General features: G+C 49.9%; 1 pseudogene; it reads right to left on the reverse strand.

Moving 5' to 3' along the window:
- Positions 1 to 5803: 5803 nt before the first annotated feature.
- LOC144153187 (uncharacterized) overlaps positions 5804 to 18942 on the reverse strand; it is a 102730-nt pseudogene continuing 89591 nt past the window's right edge.

Raw genomic sequence — 18942 nt, forward strand, 5'->3', positions numbered from 1 at the left:
CGAAATGCCACATGACAGACGCAAACTCACAACTGCTTAATTTTACTAAAAATCCCCCCTAAATACTCTAGCGCATCCATAGAAACGTATTTTAAATAATACGTAAAATTAGCAACTCGATACAGTTGAACAAATGTTTATTCCTCCTCCTCAGTATAAACACGACTAATGGTATTTATTTTAGAAATATACGGGAAGGACACGATCACACAGGCGCTTGCTGGTGTAAAATACGTGTCCGGTAATGTATGGGCGATAGCTCAGGGGTCGTGTGCAGTGTAAATGCTTTTGTTTGTTTCTTCTTTCTATAAGGACACAGCGCAGTTTTACAAGGGTGTGGAATTTGCACGCGTATGCACAGGTCTTGTCGCTTCTTACCCGTTTCGCGTACTAAACTTTTATCCTTTAAATAATCACCACGCCACCTTCAAAAAGCACCCTTCGACGTTCCCGAAACGGCAGACGACTGCACTCAGCAATAGGAAAAGTGCAATGTGTGGAAGCAATTGATGTTCACACTCAAGCCGCGGTGACCACGGCGAAGATGTTTCGCGGAATTAAACCAGCGCATTAACCAGCAACGGCCGCTGATTATTGCGTTTCTAGAGGAAATGCACAAGCAGAGGTGACTATGTCATTGCTTACTGCCAAACGAGCACACATATTGGTTGTTTCGTCGTGTGCAGCACGCGTCTTGCGCCGCACGCAACGTGAAAAAGCAGACGACGCGAGAGCGCCATCCACACTAGGAGCGGTTCGTCCTGCCGCCGCCAGGGGCCGACTCTGTTCGCGCTCGGGGCGAATAGGTCGATCTCGCTGCGATATCGCTCCCCGCAATTTCCGCTGACGGCTGTACTGTTGCCTTACTACGTTAACTCCTCAAAACGTTCCGCTATCCACCGGACTATCCTAACTAGTTTCACTCCCCCGAAATTTCCGCTGTTGGCTGGGCTATATTCCTTACTTCTTTCGCTGCCCAAAACATTCTTCTATCCACCGGACTATTAGAGCTTGACTACTTTCGCGCCCCCGAAATTTCCCAGATGCGTTGCGAAATGCTCGCACTAAGAAAAGCGGGGTATTCCGAATACAAAGGGTCGCTGCCGCGGATCTTTGGGCAGTTAATAAATACAGAAACATTACTCCAAAACATTTCACCCGCGGGAATATAATGCCTTCACATTCCTTCACATAAGCAGCCTCAAGTGTCTCTGTCGAATATTTACAGCGGAGATGTTTAGGCCAACTTCCCCGTTCCTTTTTTTTGTGGGCGTAGACACAAAGAATCCGCTTCTTTTCCTCTCCCTCCGAACTAAAGTCTCTCTCGAGCCCCTTGTTCACCTTCGGCGCTTCGTGTTTTAAGATGCTTATTCTGCCCATGAAATGTCTAACCTACAAAGCATTGTTGTTTAGAAGTGAAGCCGCCTTTAAGGAGATTGGTGTAAACTTGGTCTTTGTAAGCTGGCTTTCCCACAGTGTGCGTTGCACAGGAAATTCTGGTCATAAAGAAAAAAATTGTGGCAATGGGCGTGAACCCGCCGTAGGGAGGCTACCGAATACCGATGACGATAGGGTGGCGTCGCTAAGCGAAAGCGGGAGTGGCCTGTTGTGGTTTGTGGGGAAAGACAAGAAAAGGAACTGGGGATATTTTTGAGTTCGGCAGAGCGCTCACCTGCATACAACCCAGTGCGGGGGAAGGGAAACAGAGGGGGAGTGAAAGGATAATCTAGAGAGAGAGACAGAGACAGATATATAGACAGGATAAAGAATAAGAGATAGGGCTGTCAGTCCAGGGACATAGTTACTGCAGTTCGGGCTACAGCGTGAGACCGGTTGTCTCCAGGTAATGGAGCAGATAGGTGAAGACTTCCCGTTGGGTTGCCGCAGGCCCCTTCGGGAACAGAAGGTCCTCCATGCCGGCGCTGGGAAGGCCTCGACGCTGGAGCGCACGGTGGAGCTCTGCTCTCGGTCCCGCGTGGTTGGGGCATACGCAGAGTAGATTTTCCAGCGTCTCTGACGGGGGCGTGGCTGCCATTCCGCTGAACGTTTTTCTGGCGCGACGGCGCGATTTTAACGGGACTTCGTAGCCACCCAATCACCCACAAACGCCTCCTATGGTCACCCACCTTTACAGAGGGGAAGGGGAAAGGCACTGAATTTTTTGTCGCTTGGCAATGTTTAAAGATAAGGCCCAGACAAGGCTTAACCAGTGCCTTTAACGAGCCTAAGCAACCGCAAGTAGAAATTGAGCGTCTGCGAAAAACTTTGGATGCGGTAAGGCACACAGGGTCTGCTTCATTACTGCCTGTAATAACGACGTCGCCTGGGCGTAATTTCGTCAACTAATCTGGCAACCATGGCAGCCCTCAATGTCCCCTGTTTTCTCAGCGTTAGCGCGCCGTCCTTGGGGTTCCCATCTGCGCATCGTTTTTTTTTTTTTTTTACCTTTTCAATTCATAATAGGAAGTACACTGAGTCCCGTAAGACGGAGTAAGCTGGTGACAACCACAAATGTAACTTACATGACGTCACGAGACAGGGGCGCCGCTCAAGGGCACCCATGGCTCAGCCACGTTGCGTTTTTTCATTTCAGAAACACGTTGTTTGCAGACGTAATTATGTCTGTCCCGGGCGAAGGTTTTCGGGTTCCTAAAAAATAAACATGTTACCTTTCCCACAAGTAGCTTCAGCCTGAACGTCTCGATGAATTAGTGGCGCTCACCTGGCTGAGCCGCCGATCCGCCGGTCTACGCCGCCACAGACTTTCGTTCGCATGGCCGTACCATACATTTGGCAATTCCCCGCAGATGCGACAATTGCTCGCTCTGCCGCAAAAGCAGTGCATTTGCATCCGATGCGCAGGTGAATTCGCACCTTGTAGTACGGGCTTTAGGATAAAACGCGTGACGAGCTTTGGTATAGGTCATGAGCCGATAGCACAAGTGCCTTTTTTCTAGTTTGGTTGAAAAAGTACTGCGTGAAAAGATGCACTGGCGAAATTTGTGCTCAACACGAACTGCAGTTTTCTCTGTCACTGCGCATATCTGCTGCGACTCAGGAAGGGATCGAGTGATCAGCGAACGCACTGCGGCGCGCGCTCCTCTCCTGTTATCTTGCAGAGCATCGCCGCCGCTGGCCAGCATGTTGCTGCAAATCCTGTTTGAACCTCCCGTGCAAATGTCACGTAATTGGAATTAGCGGCGAACGAAACAGCGTCTGGGGAAAGTGAAAGGATGAAAGGATGGCAGTGAGAGAGATAACGCCATAGCCGTGCGTGCTGCCCGCCTCCTCACCCTTCACCGGAAGCTCCTCTCCGTTTTCTCTCTGCCTTCGCTAGTTCGTTCGTTCGCTCACTCGGTTACGCGAACATATACAGACGCCACCACGTCGAAACCAAGGTAACGGCCGCCAAAGGGCTGCACCTTAATAAAATTCGGCCACTTTCGCAACTGAGATGCGAAGACTGAGAAAACAGTGGAGCTGATGGTCTTCACTATATTTAAATTGCGTTTTCTTATATCTGCCCCTTTCTTAAGAGAAAGGCGGTAAAAAAGGAGGCTTTGTCCATGCATATTGTGTTAAATTAAAGTCTACAATCCACCCTCGTGAAATCCGACATCCAAACTGCCAAAGTCCGCAGCCAAAGTCCACTTCAACTCAGCCAAATCCAAAGCCAACGCCCGCTCTACGAACCCAAAAGAAATGTTGAGCGCCCCGAATGCGATGATATCGCGATCATATAAACGCCGGTTTCATAAAGCGAGGGACATAAGTTCGATTCCGACCACGGGAAGAGTTAATTTCCTTTTAACGATCCACAAGGACACACGAAAGTTTAACCAGCTCCGCGGTTAATAAACAGCAATTGAGTGACGTACCATCTGGATAAATCAGATAGGAATGTCGGTGACCCTTAACTTGCGAAACACAATAATAAGATGTCAGGCTGACTTACCTTGTTCCGAAACTTAGCCACCTTAACGAACCCGTGCCCTCCGCGTGCCAGCTTATGCACACTACTGAGCTCCGACACAAAAACGCACGGCTACGTGAACATGTTATGTTTTTATTACACGTCTGATGTCTGATAAAAAGAAAACTGTACACATCTGTCGGTGAGGGAGTTCTTGGCACGTGAAATCATCGTCTCAATTAAAAAAAATCACTGCTGTACATGTCGGGCCGAGGCTTGAATATGCAGACTCACGGAAGATATTCATGAGGAGGTGGGGTTTCATGTTTCTTTGTTTGATTTAAGGAAGCCAACGTTACTGTACGTAATGGCGCAGGCGAAAAAAGTGGTCGTTGCTTGCCATGTTCGAATTGATAATTTTCCACACTCACTTTTTTTAAAGAGCAGACAGCAACAACTCTGAGGCTAAATGCTGGTGTATTATCCTTGCACTTCAGCTGCTGAAAACAACGTGTTTGACCTTTGACCCTCCCTTTGACCTGATTAGCTCTTTCCAATGCTTAGGAAGAAGGGCGGCATACGCGAAAAGAACACGCGTAACGGCTACTCTGGAAACGACTTCAGTGCAATGTCCCGTCATGGGACTCCGCTGAAGTCTTTATCCTGGTCTTCTTTCTAGATATACCGGCCGCGGTGGCTCGGTCGCTAAGGCGTTGTGCTGCTGAGCACGAGGTCACGGTTCGATTTCCGGCCGCGGCGACCTCTTTTCTGATAGAGGTGAAAAGCAAAAACGCCAGTGTGTACGAGATTTCGGCGCACGTTAAAGATGCTCAGGTGGTCAAAATTAATCTGGAGCCCTCCACTACGGCACGCCTCATCGCCTGCGTTGCGTCGGTGCGTTGAACCCTACAATCAATCAATCAATCAATCAACCTTTCTAGACATGCGAAGTCCATCTTTTCCGGCGGGAAGAACTGAATCGCAGCGGAACAAGCAAAAGCCGGGGTTAGATTGCGCAATGCCTGATTCCCAACTTGAGGGCTGAATGCATAATGCATCTTTCATGTGCCGCACAGATTTGACCTGCACGCATTATAACTTCGTCGGCGGCTTCATGACCGGCGAGTCGAACCAACCAAATAGTGTATGCTTTTATCCTGTTTTTGCACGAACTGTCCCTGTGACATCTGCACTGAGAAAGGTCAAACAAGCATTCTGAAAATTGGCCCCGTTTACGGTCATTTCTTTACTTCCTTAGACGGTTTTGATTAGGACTACAGCAGCAAATGTGTTACATTAGTCCGGCCATGTTGTAAGTATGGTAGTTTTGCGAACCTGCGCGACACGTGACCGCCAGTTCACGGGTTAAAAAACCCTCGCGGTGAAAACAATGATTTATCTTCAACCAGACTTACGCGCCCTACTAATTATATTTATGATCAACAGCGTCAACCTAAGAAGTATGGATGAATATCTTAAATGTGTCGTAACGGAAGCTAAGCAATACCCGATACTAATGAGCGTAGCTACGGGCGTCGCTAAGAAGCAGACAGCAGCAGCATTCTATGTTCAACGCATTAGCAGAAGTACGCATGCTCCTAGAAAGAATGGAATGAAATGATGATCTCACTAGTGAAGGTAATCAAGATATCTCGGCCACATAAACTGTACACTATCCCATATGGTGACATTATTCACTGAATGTGGGAATTATCAGTCCGTCCCAACGACGCACACTCCTCGCTTCGGCAGTTCGTGCACGGAGGATCAACATAAATAAGCAACGCAGAAAATAAATAAATGCATGCACAAGCACTCTCAGCGTGTTCGATCTCTTTGATGGGCGGGGGGAGTGCGCGGGGACGTTTCGGGGCGGGCGGGGGCCACATTTCACACTTCACTGGAGGGACATCCGTTCTTAGCGTCCAACGTGAGGCCCTCGTTGGGTTTACAGAGCTGCTCCTCCACCGCTCCTTTTGGCGTTCGCATAGGCGGCGGCGCCATTGTAGTAGCCGGACACGCCGTCAACCGCCGCAACCACGACTTCCGTGGGCAATGGCCCGTACAAGACTCGAAGTGACCTCGCTTGACTGCTCGGCGTCGAAAAGCGGTGCACGCGGCTCGAGTAAGGGGGCGGATGCATTGGCCTCGACATTAGCGGCGGTTTGGCAGGCTTGGGGTGCGTCGGAGGCGGTGTCACCGGCGACGTTGCCGGCGCTTGTGCCGTGAGCAGGTCACCGCTGCTGGAGACCACGGCGTAACATCGACGGGAGCCATGATTGCACGTCCCGTTGGTCATGACGGGAGTCGACGGCGAGTGGTTCGGGCTGACCTCTGCACGTGGAGGAGGAGAATCAGAGAGAGAGAGAGAGAGAGAGAGAGAGAGAGAGAGAGAGAGAGAGAGAGAGAGAGAGAGAGACAGAGAGAGAGAGAGAGAGAGAGAGAGAGAGAGAGAGAGAGAGAGAGAGAGAGAGAGAGAGAAACTTTATTTAAGCCCCATGGGGCCACACTAGCCCCTTGGGGCTCAAATAAAGTTTTTCTCTCTCTTTCTCTCTGCCTTCTCCTTCTCTTCGTCCTGGAATTCTTCCTTCTTGAAGGCCGCTGTCAGGTCCCCGTGGCTCTTGCAGTTCCGCGCTATCGCGGGCGACGTCGTCTGGTCCGACGGGCTACAACGGACTTCCAGTTCCCGCTCTCCGTCTGTTCGACCCCCAGCGGAAGGAGGATGCTGCCAAAGCAGCAGCGCTGCCGGGCTGGTTCTCTCAACTGGCTTGTCCCACAGCGAATACTTCGACTTCGCGCCGAGTTTCTCGAAGTCTTGCCGACTGCCGCCTGCTACGCGGTTTGCTAAGTGTGCAGGAGGGGGCGGGAGACCCACTTCGTTGCCTATCAGTCCCGAGAGCGGAGGCATTTGAGACACGCGCACGTTCACCGTGTGGCCGTTCGTCACCGGTGCGAGTTCCTCTTCTTCGTACAACCCGTTTAGGTCGTGCAGCACTTCTTCGGACTTGGCCCTGGCGACGCCGTTGTGGAGGCCGTTGTACTTAGACTTGCGGGGAAGGTGGGACCAGTTGGGATGTTCGGTCAACCCGCTCCTGGTGTTCGCGCTCTGGCCCAGCGCGATCCTGCGGAGGCCAGCCTGCGCGGCTCGCTCCTGCACGTAGTCCTGGAGTTCAGACCTAAGCGCCGTCCGCTGGTCCTCCTGAGACGTTTGCGGTCAAGCCTCTCGCGGAGGGCGGTCCGTTCGACCCTGTCCTGGCGCTCGGTCTTCTCGGCGGCCAGCTTCTCGCGCACGTAGTGGTTGAGGTTGAAGAACTGGTTGCGCGCCTTGCGCTCCAGGTTGTTCCGTCGCCGAGGACGAGGGTGTAACATGCGTAACGGCTGAATCGAGTGAAGCGAAGCTCGAGTCACATAAAGAAAATTAATTATAAACCACATATCCGCGCGCAGCGACTAGTGGTAACAAAAGCGAAAAAAAAAAAACCAATCAGTTTCCAAGTACTCCGGGCAGTCAACACTTTGCACGACAAATGTATATGGTGGTGAAACAAGCTACTCCGAAATCAATCCATAAAAAGTTCACATGTGCTCACAGAAGGGGGGGGGGGGTAAAGAGAATTTATTATAACCCGCATATCAGGGCGCAGCGACTAGTGATAACAGCGCTGCCCTAAGAACAGAGAATTATCCAATCAGTTTGCATGTAACATGGTCATTCTACACACTGAACAAAATTTTTGGCGTGGTCAACAAGCTACTACAAAACAAGTCACACAAACTTCACCAGTGTTCAGAAAAACAGTTCCTAAACTAACTCAACTCAGTACGGCACCAGAGAAACGCTCAGGATGTTGCTCCTGACCACTATAAAGCGCGTAGACCAACGCAAGAAACACCTTGTTCACTTCGCTGGCGTTGCAGAAGGCGCTCGAGCGTGACCGTAGCTCGAGCGTGACCCCGGCGTGACCGTAGCTCGAGGCCGTGTGCAAGGACGTGTTGCCGTACTGGAATAAAGCAAAACAAACAAAGTTTCGCGCGAAGTTTTGTGCTAGGATTCGTCAAACAAATTTTTGTGCCAAAAGTTTCTTACCAAATCGCGTGCAAGGCTTTGTCAAAGTTTGGCAAAAGTTTTGTCGGATGTTTTTGGAAATTTCGTCGTACAAATTTCTTCCAAAGTGTCGTGCGCAGTTTCGTTACTGTTCGCCAACAGTTCGCCAAGGAACGCTGTTCAAAGTTTTGTGGGCAGTTAATTCATCAAAAGTCGTTCAATGCTTATCAAAAAACGCCGCAAAGGTTCACCAGAACAAAAGTTCGAACCCTTGTATAGACCTGCCACACGTACCCGAAATAACTCTGGTAAAATCGGCGTCGGTATTTTATCGCCATTTGATTTCGCGATCACTCCAGGCTACAACGATCGAAGAAGTGCGTTCCTTTCTAAAACAACGCTTATCCACCCCATTCGTCATAATTTCCAGCAGTCTCATTTACATAGTGAAGCGACGACGTCGGCATCAACATTACTGCGGCTTAATAAGGGCACTTTTATCACCGCACTACAGATGACAGGATACAGTGTATATACTGCATGCGTTGCAAGGTAGAAATTGGATCCGAAGGTTTCGCCTTCAAACAGTGCTATAATAATAGTACATAGTCGTTAACAGTCGCGCGAGGACTACTCAGACCCACACCTCAGGTTCTGCATGTTGCCGAACAGCAGTGAGCTGAAGTAAATAACGATGATTGTGGGTGGTGGGCCTTTATAAAAGAAATATTCGCGGGTTCGTCCACACTCTTTCCCAGTACAAAGCCTTGGATTAAAGCTTGGGAGCCAATCGACGACGCGACTCCAGAGGCGCCGATCAAAGTGCCGCATCACGAGGCAATTTTCTTGGTATTTATTGCCCATTCTGGAGGGGTAACCAGAGCGAATGAGTAAGGTCGTAGATACCGGCCATTTGAGCGCGCAATTCTAGAGACAAGGAGCGCATGTAAGACAGTCCTCGTATACAGGTTGTCTGGTTTGTTTTGTCGCCTTTACATTCTGCGTCCCGCTTACCTCTCTCTGCCTGGAGTGTTTTTTCTCCCGATACAAGAAATATTTGCTGCTTAGTGTACATGCAAGGGTATGCTTTCGGTCGGCGCGATCACTGCGAAACTTGATGGTCAGTGGTCTAAGCCCATGATAGTATGTAAACCAGCGAATTGATCATCACGGCCGTGTTCATGCGTGACAGGGCTGAATCCGCCAAGGATTCGCAGATAGAGCGGCCGTGGCCGGCCGCGACAGCAGAATAGAACACTCACTTTCGGCAGGAGCACAGACCTTTCTGTTGACTGAAGCTTGGTAAGGTACGAATACGTGCGAGACAAACATGACATTGAGAAGAGGACTGCCTAGCGCCGCGCCGTAATAATAAGGTCGCCTCGGCAGACCTCGGTATGGTGACGTATTCAGGTGTTTATTTTAAATCTAGCTTTACCCCCAGTAGCCGAGTGGCCTTCGAATCACGAGTCCGCCGCCATCAGTCTAACTGCTTTTTAGAGCGGAGCTGCTATAGACTTACTCCGACTTTTTTTTTTTCGTGCGGAGACTGAGAAAGGCTGATGCACCCGGCCCTCTTCCTCACTTCGCCATATTCTCTCCCTTCGGCCACCTTTTCGCCTCCGGCTCTTTATATTTGGATGTAAGATGACGTGTACGGTATACTGCCCCTCAAAAAGCTGTCTTCTGAGCAAGGCATTATGTTAAGGAATAAAGCCGAGTCTAAGGAGGTCAGTGTTTCGGGCTTAGAAATACAGCCGACTTTAATGATATCGATGTAAGCTTGGTCTTTGTAAGCAGGTTTTGCCTCATTGTGTTTTTCAAAGTGAAACCTACTCACAAAGGAAGAAAAAAAAAGGCTGCAATGGGCACGAACTTTGCGGGAGGAGACCGCGGACGTCGATTTGGCCACGGACGCCTAGCGTGCGCGCGATGCCCATCGGGTTCCCGAATGCTGCGAGGCGGAAGACGAAAGACGTCGGTGTGGCTGCAATCCAGATGAACACTTCCCCTACGCGACGGTGCGGTTTCAGAGGGAGTTTGTGGCCAACGAATAACCGACATTACACGTTCGCTGGTCATCCACCTTCACAGAGTGGAATGGCATTAAATTTCCTTACAGCTACTTGAGACCCAGTGGAGCCATAGCAGTAGTGGGCACGGGGAAGTAAAAACGCGTAAAATAAAAGAAAAAGATTTTTATTCGAGCTTTTTTGCAATAAAAACGTTGTGCATCTGCAGGGCCCTTAGCCATCTCGCTAGAAAGTGGTACAGCAGCTCACATGCCCGCCTTGCGCGGTTGTCCCAGCGAAGATTCCGTACTTTTACCTCCAGTCGCATCCGGGTCCTCATCATTGGCCAAACTGCCACATTTGGTCCCTCTGATTCGTCGTTACGCGGCATTGTGGTGAAGCCTACCTGATACGACTTCTTAGAGTTGCGCGCCAAATAACAGCGCATGCCAAACGTTCGCCAGATCCACAAGAGAAGTAAATTCAGCCGATTCATTTAGACTTGTATCCTGCTTGCGCTGCGAGTACCTCAACCGCACCGCGAGTAGCCTTACAGCAGTGCGAGGAGTATCCTAACCGCACTGCAAGTGTCTCCTCCCCATTACGAGCATCCTAACAGCACTACTTGTACCCCTTCGCCGTGATATCCTCGAGAAACAGTGGTAGTCGCACCACCCGTGTATTAATTAACGTACTTTAGAACATACGTTCACTTTTTTCTCATAACGGCGGGGCTATGCAGTAACGCCAATTAGCAACAAACTAATGCTTCTCAGTCTCAAAGCGTCGCGGAGGAAAACACGATCTTGCACAACCGTACACACAAGTAATTGGTTAATGCGCGCGGCCACACTATCCGCTCCGCGCACATGGCGTCCAAGGGAGAAGCTCATCCGGGGCCTTGCTAACGACGGCTACATGCGTGACAGCGGCGCTAATTCACAGCTGATCACCATTAGCGTCACCCGGGCCGCGAATTCGGGGGGCGTGGTCACGGGCTCGACGTGTTCGAAGGGCCGGCCGGAAGGATTCTTAATGGCCACTGCCCGTGTCGTAATCGCCCGGAAATACAAGCTCTCTGATCTTGCCAGCACGACGCCCCTGGGCGTCATCACTTCTTATTGCTGAGGGTTCCTGTCTTGCGAAGAGAGCGCAATCTTGAAGTAGAGGCGCGTTGCACTCTTCTTCGTGGGAATGGTGGCTTGTAGTTCATTACCGTGCGAAACTTATTCAGGGTCAAAGATCGGCCGGCAAGTACGAGACGTACCGTCGGCACTTTCTCCACTACAGGGTGTTGCGACACATGCAGGTCAGCCTTGGTACTATAGAATTGTGCACAACCTATAAGGCGAGTTGATGAAATCAGAGCGCGAAGTACGTAGTGGCATTAGATTTCTTCTGGCTAATCCTATGTGAGAACTTGTGATTAGTCACGAGTTCAAATTAAGGTTTTGAGCGCAGAATTTGAACCTGCGCAACTTCGCATAAATCAAACTAAAAGAATTGGGTGGCGTATCCTCTCAATCGAAACAGTATACACGTTTATTGTATTTTCTTGGCATGTCATTGACTACAATGGCCTAAGCACGCTAGAGTTCTTATTTTTAATTTGAGGCAGGGGAGACTAGGCCGGACACAGAGCAACATTTCGCGACTGTCCAGCTCTCCGAAGCTGCTTCTGCCTCAATTCTGTAAATTAAGGCAGTACTCATCGTTGGGGAAAAAACATTCACTGGCCGATTAGGCGTCTGAGAATTCAAAACGAAGAGTGCGGGTGGTCTTCTCGTTGGTAATAAAGGTGGTACACATATTAGGTGCGGTATACTGCAGAAGGCACGCGACAATGTGACTGCTGCCTCGGTCATTGTTTTTGCTTCGAACTCTCTGTGGCGTCACATGTTTCAGCTATAGGGACTTTCATTTCCAATTCAAGGCAGCTCACAACCCCAGCAGTGACAGCGTTGTAGTGCGTGCTAGAGATGCTGCAAAGGCGCGTTTATACTAAGTCCTCGTTGCCCATACGAAAGCGCCCATGGCATATACCTTTGATGTCTATTGAGGGCACCCTTGAGGTCCTCGGAAAGGGTACTATATCTATAAATGAAGTGGGACAAGCCTATTGTTTACAATAAGTGCGCTTAAATGTACAGTCAAAGGGACAACAGCACGAAACGGGAAAAGAAAGAAAGATGACACGAAGCAGGTAAATGCTGTCTCTCAGCTTGTAGTTAAGTGAAATTGTACATTGTACAATTGTACGCACCAACGGCCCCCACTCTAAGCTTTATTGACAATCACATCTGGGGTAGAGACGATACTCCTGTTTTGATATCGTATATGTTGTCCTCGTTTTCGCTTTGCGTCACTATTCAGTAATAAAACCACCCAACAACATCAAGCTGTATACTCAAAAATCCGGAAGGCCCCATTGCCCTCCTCTTTCTTGCTCGCTGGCTCTTGCTGTTACAGCACTTGCGTTGTTGCCGCCTGTGCCGCGCACGTAACCCGCAAGCCCGTGATGATTGGACGCGAGTGTCTGATTACGATCGATCGGCTATAGTACCGCAACAAAATTTTACGATCGCCGGCGCCTCCACGAAATTCTCGCAGGTATACGATCCTACAAATATGTCTCGGCCAGGTTTCGTATCGACTTTCTGATCTTCACGGCCCCCGTGAACGCTGTATATGGCTTCCGGCACTTGCGCAACATCGTGCTGTCCGCAGGCCGTGATGTTTTTTTTTTTTTTGGTCTTGTCATGACGCGGTTGGACGACTCCGTGCAGATCTGTCTGAGGAAGTGGATATATATAGCGAAACCTCGCTAAACCGTAACTTGAAGGGACGCAGAAATGCTACGTACGTAACAATAGCGCGGATTAAGCGCTTGCAGCAATGCTGATAATGTTGGTTGTTCAGGTTCCAGAGAGCTTTCAATTCAGACACATGGCGTAAGTGGCTGCGCACTAACAAGGTTTTACTGTATTAAGAAGGCAGTCAACATCCGTCTGTACTAGAAAAAAAAATGACGTCCGAGAGCACCGCAAACTTCTTAAGTGCTCTTGCGAAAGCATTGTTGTACAATTGAACGCATGGGACGCTTTGCTGGCTTTCCGCCTCCTCGAAGGGATTCGTCCTCTGGCTGCTTGAGACGATTGAATGTGCTTCGCGATCAGCTTCCACTCTACACATTCGAGTGGCTTCGATCTGTCTCGTACGCGTTTCGCCGGTCCTAGTTCCTGCCGCTGTGTATGGGGGGCGATCACGACGACGTCAGTTGTGGATTCTGTTGTCTGTTTGTTAGATCGACTGGTTGCCCTCTTATGCTAGCTTCCTTTATTTGCGGTGTACTGGCTTGGGCGGAGACGTTTCTCTTCCGCTGAGTTAAACCGCGTGCTATAGAACGCGCTATGGTACCATTCAAAGACACGTGGTCGCGGAGCCGTTTCGCTGTTACAGACGCGCCGACACCGGCTTTTTCGCCCAATGAGCCATTTACTGCAATCGTATTAACGTTGTTTTGATGTTCGGTTTGCAGCCGGCCAGCAGGAGGATTCTCGTGTTTTGGTTACGGCCGTTCTGGCAGGCCAGGTGCAGTGAGGACAAGCCGCCCTACAGAGGAGGGAAAAGGGTTTTTGAATCGGTGCTGATTCCATCTCGAGAGGGTATCGATGCTTACAGCTAGAGTTCATCGTGTGAACTGCTGTCAACACCCTGTAAACTGTATGTTCGTGAAACATCTACTATTGCTGTTTTGTTTCTCCGTGTGAGTGCGTCATGTGCGATGAAAAGTGATGCTGCTGCAAGGAAATAAATTAATGGTACAAAGTGAACACACGAGAGCGAAAATCCCGGGCCATCTCCGCTAACGTGAAAGCTGCGGAGGGGCGAAGCATGCAATGTGTAAGTGTGGTCAAATATTTTAAGTCTCTCTCTTGCGACACGGCGCGCGTTGATTGGGCGCAGGAGAAGGGCAGGTGGGAGGAGCATTCGCGCGCTTGCTGAGGCTGAGGCGCCCTCTCGTGCGCTGAATCGGATTTAAGCAATAAATGAGAGACAGATTGGCCGTAAGTTGTCTTCGTGTTACATTCCGCAGCATGCGTTCTAGCGCGTGGCCTTGGAAAACGAGTGTCCCGATGTGTTCTCTTCGTAAGCGTTACGTTCTAGGTATAGGTGACACCAGAAAGCTTGTCTTTTCGAACCAATGATAGTGAGTGCTGGGTAATAATCGTTTCAAGGCAACTCCAAGCTGCCGCAGTAGTAACAGTTAGTTCAAAATTTGTAGTTTCGCGCATCTCATCGTTCATGCAGAGACATTTACTGTCCGCACGTCGACGAACACGGGGGAGACAAATGTGAAGGTTTACACTTATCTCCTCGGCAGATGTCTTGAGTCAACGAAGGCGATGACAGTATTAATTATTGCTTTCGTATTACACAGACAATGCCAGCATGCGAACGCCTGGATGTCTGCCATTAGTGGGACGGTGAAGTTAATTTTTCGAACTTTCTGGTGCTGGCAAGGCTATACCAACAGTGCCAGAACAAGAACGCTGACAACCCCTACAGCAACGAGCAAAAAACGTATATGGTGAATTGCCACGACATTAGAGTCAGGCCAAAACTCATGTGACAGTTGCTTCATAGCCACAATTTCAAGCCGTCCCTGGCCAAAAGTAGCCAGAAATCCAAATTTATCAACCTTTGGTGGTAAATGCGCGTGGTGAATTTCAGAGAAAATGATACAGTCGACGTGATAACACAAACAAGGACCGACGAGGTGGCACGGCTTTCACTGCCGCATTGCGCGCATACTTCGCTTAAGTGTGTGCTGTCACGTCTAAAGCGAAAGGTGACATTTACAAGTGTCTAAAGCTGCCGCCAGTTCCACACATCATCTCATCCCGCCCCGCTAGCCTTGTAGCATGCGGCATAATGCGCGCTGACTGACGTCTGCGCTTCGATGCCTTCGTCTTCGCTGAGGACAGTGTGACATGCCTGTAGGCGGCCTTAGTGATGCTGGGGCACTGTACGAAGAACACATATTGGGAGCTCATTCCTAAAGCCACCTGGAGTAACGGTAGGCCAGTGTTGCCGTGAAAACAGAGCGCTTTCCAAGGACAGCAAATAGGCTGCAGTCACATTTGCTTCACATTTTATTGTTTCTGCCTTCGCTTCAGTTTTGTTCTCCTTCCTTCCTTCTTTCAGTCGCTTCGCCATTCTGTAAAAGCGTTATTTAACGCTGCCAGACTGAAGTCGTACCTGGGGTAGTAGGAATCAATCAATCAATCAATCAATCAATCAATCAATCAATCAATCAATCAATCAATCAATCAATCAATCAATCAATCAATCAATCAATCAATCAATCAATCGATCGATCGATCGATTCTCTGTTCTCATTTCGCATGGCGCTGAAGGAAGAGGACACAGCAGTGTTTAGAAAAAACTGGCTGCGGAACCCCCATGATTCGTATTCTTGTGGGTGATATTCATCACGGACCTCGAACTGTGCCTCCTAACAGAGTGCACTGCCACTCCGTCTACGCGTAGTGATCCTTCAAAGTGGTAGCCGTAATCACAGCCGGGCTTCATTCCTGCGTGTCATCCGCGTCGGCCTCGCTCCCCCATCGGAGCGACACTGGCGGCGGCGCGTGCTCACACGTCGGCGTCCCGTGATCGCCCACGACCCCGAGTCCTTGCCGTAACCTGGCTGACCCCTCGGTGGCTTAACCTCTGAACCCTGCTCCCCGCCGCTCCGGCCACGATGGCAGAGCTGCATCCCTCGTCGCTCCGATGGAATGAGAGAAGAGGGCGAGTGGGGGGAGGCCATCTTGTCGGGGAGGCCATTTTGTTTTATGGTCGTCGTGCATGATCGTAAAGGAGGCAAGGGCGCGAGACGGCACGCCGGTGTGCGGAGACGACATTAGGGAGCACTGGGCGGCCGCGCACTTTGCTCGGACACCGCTGAGACCAGCGGCAATTTCGAAACCTTGGCCCAGCTCTTACGGGTCGTGCGGCGACCCATCAGCTGGAGAGGGATGGATAAAAAGTCCGCTCATCGTCTCTCGTCGTAGTTCGGTGCCATTCCTTCGGTTACCAGAGGCCGGAGTAGTTCTATGACTGCTTCTGTCATCTGTCATCGGAATGCCGATCCGAGTTATGGAATATGCGCGTGTTGAAATACTACTTCATGGCACCCCATTTTCGCTGTACACCGAAGCAGTTCTCTACTAAAATTGCCATTTGCCCTCGAATGCCTCAAAATACCGCCCATAATTTGTTACCTTCGGCCCCCAAAATTTCTGTGTACTGGGTCAACACAAACAGGTTATCCTCTAAGCGTTACACTCTGTTAACACGAACAGGCGTCTGTCATAGGAGCATCCGCTTTACCTAAATCTATTTTCAGTTCCCCGACGACTGTTTTCCGCATTCCATCCGTTTCTTCCGCGCTATCATTTATCAACTACGACTAATGCTTAATTCCAATGGCAGATCCGGAGCACTTTCGGGGCAACGTTTTTGCTCCGCCTGGAGCAGACACTCTCTAATGGCAGATCGAGAGCACCGTCGCAGACGATATCGCTCCGTGGAGCAAGAAAGTTGCTCCCCCGAAATCAGCGGAGTTGACCGGAACTCGCGTGGGCCCTTGTCTTGTCTCGTGACGTCGTCGCCGTATCATTCCGCTCTGCTCCCCTTTTCGAATCACTATCGCGTGTGCTCCGGCAAATACGCACTACGGCCACAGTCCCAACGGCACAACAGCTGCTACTCACCATGTTCATTGTTTGTTACTTAACGAAAGCGAGTGCGACAGCTGTAACTCGGAATCAGGTGTCCAGGAGCCCAGCTCGAACAACGACTGGGTGGACATGGCGTATAAGCGCACCTGCCGCGTTTCCTTTTCTTTTTTTTTTCCCCACCTACCTGCGAAAAGGCAGATGAAACTTTCGTCACAAGTGCCATTGAACGCCATCGAGGCCGCTAAAGTCCCTCCATCGGCAAAAAAGCCGATGAAGAAACTTTCGTTGAGACTCGACACGAAGAAAACGCTGGCGGGGAAGTAAACGCTTTTCGGAGGGCACAATGTAACAGCTGCTTGAAAATTACTGCTGCCTTCATGTTTCGGCACTTGTTCCCGGGGGAGCGCGTGCGTTCCAAAGGCAGTTTCGGAGCTCCTGCTCTTCGACGGAGTAGCGGGCTCAGCGGTGCAGCTCGGCGCTTCCGATCTGCCAGTGGAATTTACCATACCTGCAACAACCACTTCATCCCACAACTGTTAGGCTGCGGTGTCATCAACTCGCAAAAGTTGGTTGCAATATGGTTTCCATATATTTCACTTGCGAAGTTTTCGCCTTAAAATTCATACGAAACCTCGGTAAAGATACACTATACCCTCGTTATAACTAAATGGTTTATTTTTAATTCTTGTTTAACTGAAAATTTTCAGTGTAGTGCACGGGAAGCAAATCATTGCTGCTTTGAACGAACTACCTTTTATAACGCAGTCAGTCTCCTGTCCCGAGAAGTTCGATATAACGAGAGTTTACTCTGTATTGCTTCTGATGGTTCGTGTGCGTACGCGCCAAGCATGCTTAAGTGGACGGCCGGGGATATGGAATTCATATCCTGTAGAGACGTGCGCCCGGTTCACGCACGCTTCATAATGAAAAAGTGCCTAAAAGCAGTTTGAAAGCATCCCTTCTGAATTATTACAGGCCAAACCAACCGAAAACGAGTGAAAGAACCACAATCGAAAAAAAAAAAAAACATTCATGCGCGTATGCCTTCGCTCAGCCAGCAACGGGAGAGTTGAAACCGACCTAAAGGGTGAAAAAGTGCCAAACTAAAAAAATCTGAACCAAGACCCACCTGATTGCAGTTAAGACCACACTAATGTCTCAAAATATTCAAGGAAAGAGGCAGAAACCGACATAAAAAATCGTAACCACTGAAACGTGCAACATGAGAGCTGGAACTGACTTAATGGAACAAGGTTACTCGGAATTGTGTTTATAAGTTCATAATGCACCAATGTCCCATAAATAAATAGCACGGGTGATAAAAGGAAGTGTGTTTACAGTAAAACAACCAAAAAGAAAAAGAAGCCGTGCCCATGAGGTTTGCAAGGGATTCGTATACGACTGCTACCCAGAAGCGGAACCTCTCCACCACTAAACTCAAAGGTCGCTAATTGTTTAATTATGTGGAGTATAAAAAGCACGTGTAAGCATGTTCAAACGCACCCCTAGATGGCGCAATGCGTCATTGGCCCCTCTACGGGGTGTGGAATGTGAATGCGCGGTCGGGACGGGCGACGGCGTGTGCGTGCCTTGGCGGAAAGACACCGGCGAAAGTGTCGCTCCAGGAGCCCTTCAAATGGAAGGCGCCAGTGGTGCTCGATCAGCCGGGTGCTGGCGCGTGGGGCCCACCGCTCCATTCGGGAGGTTGCTGGGAACGGCGGGAGCAGTCTGAGCGCCTGCTGCCGTCCATCTCCAAACTGGCGTAGAGGCTGTTTCCCTTCAACCTCCCATGACGCGCCTTCACCCGGCCCCTACTTCATTAATTAAAACAAAAGGAGTCCGAACTCACCGAAGTTCGGGTCAGTGAGAAGAAGAGTGAGAAGACTCTACTGACTGCAGGCGCCTTCAAACCAATACCTCTCTTGCCACGTCACCCAAACCTCTTCCCGCTACGCCAGTTGCAAATGCTGCGTGATCGCCAGGCACCCTCTAGCCGAATCGGGGTTCCCAAATCGGTGTCTGCGGAGTGCGGGAGAGTTTCAGGGGTCCGTTAAGGCCTTCCGAATGCTCCACCTCATGCCCATTTTATTTTACTTTTGGTCAGACCTTCCAATCGATGCGATAAAGTGGATTTTCTGTATGATTTGTACGTTTAATTTCACCGCGCAGCGCAAGTTCTAACCTTAACTTTTTGCACAACACGCCACCTACGTGAAAAAGTCAGAC

Source organism: Haemaphysalis longicornis, unplaced genomic scaffold (genome assembly GCF_048455015.1).
Source record: "Haemaphysalis longicornis isolate Haplotype H1 unplaced genomic scaffold, Haemaphysalis longicornis Haplotype H1 scaffold_9, whole genome shotgun sequence".
Taxonomy (NCBI): Eukaryota; Metazoa; Arthropoda; class Arachnida; order Ixodida; family Ixodidae; genus Haemaphysalis; species Haemaphysalis longicornis.